The sequence below is a fragment of the Myotis davidii genome, unplaced genomic scaffold (assembly GCF_000327345.1).
Source record: "Myotis davidii unplaced genomic scaffold, ASM32734v1 scaffold587, whole genome shotgun sequence".
Lineage (NCBI taxonomy): Eukaryota > Metazoa > Chordata > Mammalia > Chiroptera > Vespertilionidae > Myotis > Myotis davidii.
This window is the reverse complement of record NW_006298166.1, coordinates 91363-92540: the sequence shown is the minus strand read 5'-3', so window position 1 is coordinate 92540 and position 1178 is coordinate 91363. Positions and strand designations below refer to the sequence as shown.

General features: G+C 53.8%; 1 protein-coding gene across 1 annotated transcript in view; it reads left to right on the top strand.

Annotated features, from left to right (window-relative positions):
- The first annotated feature begins 321 nt into the window (after window positions 1-321).
- The window catches only part of SLITRK4 (SLIT and NTRK like family member 4), a 7849-nt gene continuing 6992 nt past the window's right edge, over window positions 322-1178 (top strand). The window contains exon 1 of the mRNA XM_006773834.1: window positions 322-666. The gene's annotated coding sequence lies outside the window, so the exon portion shown is untranslated. The remainder of the gene's footprint in view (window positions 667-1178) is intronic.

Here is a 1178-nt window from a genome sequence, read left to right as displayed (position 1 = left end):
AGACATGACAGTGAAGGGGCTACTGAAGTGACTTTTCTTAGACCATTTTGTCTCCTTTCCTGTCTCTCGGAGGTATCCCGAGGGTCTCTTCACAAACCCTTCTGCACAGCCCCAAAGCTTTAAACCTTGCTTCCTTTCCCCTAAAGTCTCCCATTCACCACCACCCTCCCTAACCAAAGTCTCCTCCTGGTCACCACCAAAGCCCGGAGAAGTGGAACGCACACAATGCCTCCCTTATAGGGCTTGAGCTAGGGACTGGGCATGCTCAGTAGCCAAAGCAGATTTTTTTTCTTCTTCTTCTTCTTTTGGTAGCAAGTGCGGCATCTCTCCCAGTCCCATACCTCTCTTTCCTCTACCTCTATCCCCCTCTCCCCACCCCCAGCTCCTTAATCACCCTGCTTAACCTGTTCGACACCAAAGGCTCGCAGAGTTCTGAGGTACAGAGAATTAACCGACTCCTAAATCCAGGAAATAGTCTCACTTTGGGCTAAAGCTTCACACTTTTGCCTTAAAGCCCCCAGCCCCTTAGGCGCAGACAGGTAGGGGGAGTGCAAATACTACTGGATCCCGGGAAACTGGCCACAAAGAAGACTCCATCCAGGATCGCCCGCTACTGAAGAAGTACTCCCGGAGCCCTCTGTTCTGCCTGGTGACAATTAGCCAAAGGTACCGTACCCCGTGATACAAAGCCCAAGTGCAATTGTTGCCTTTGAATGTCATTGTTGTTGACTCACCCCCCCTGGATCCTGGAATTATTCAGTTTCTCGGAGACTCGACGCCCCTGTCTACCTCCCTTGACCCATCTTCCCCCTGGCTCTTCGATGTTTCTTTGGCTTTGCTGGGGTTCTTGGTTGCTCTCTCAAAGGAACGCCCGCTGGTTGTGTGTGTGCGTGCGTGTGTGTGTGTGTGTGTGGGCGCGCGCGCCTTGTTCTTAGGGGACTGGGGGAGGAGAAAGGACTCGAGTGTGCGTGTATGTGGTGGGGGGATGGAGGTTGGCGCCCTCGCATTAGGGAACCAGTGTCTCTTTGCGAGAGAAAAGGGGTCGCTCCTCCCCAGGGGATGTTTTAGGCATAAAGAGGGGGCGGATGCCAGGAGGAAAGTGTGCTCTTTCCTGGCGTGTGGGTAGAAATCAAGTGGGGGTGTCTAGGTGGGGGACGGAGGAGCTCAGTGCGGGGGTC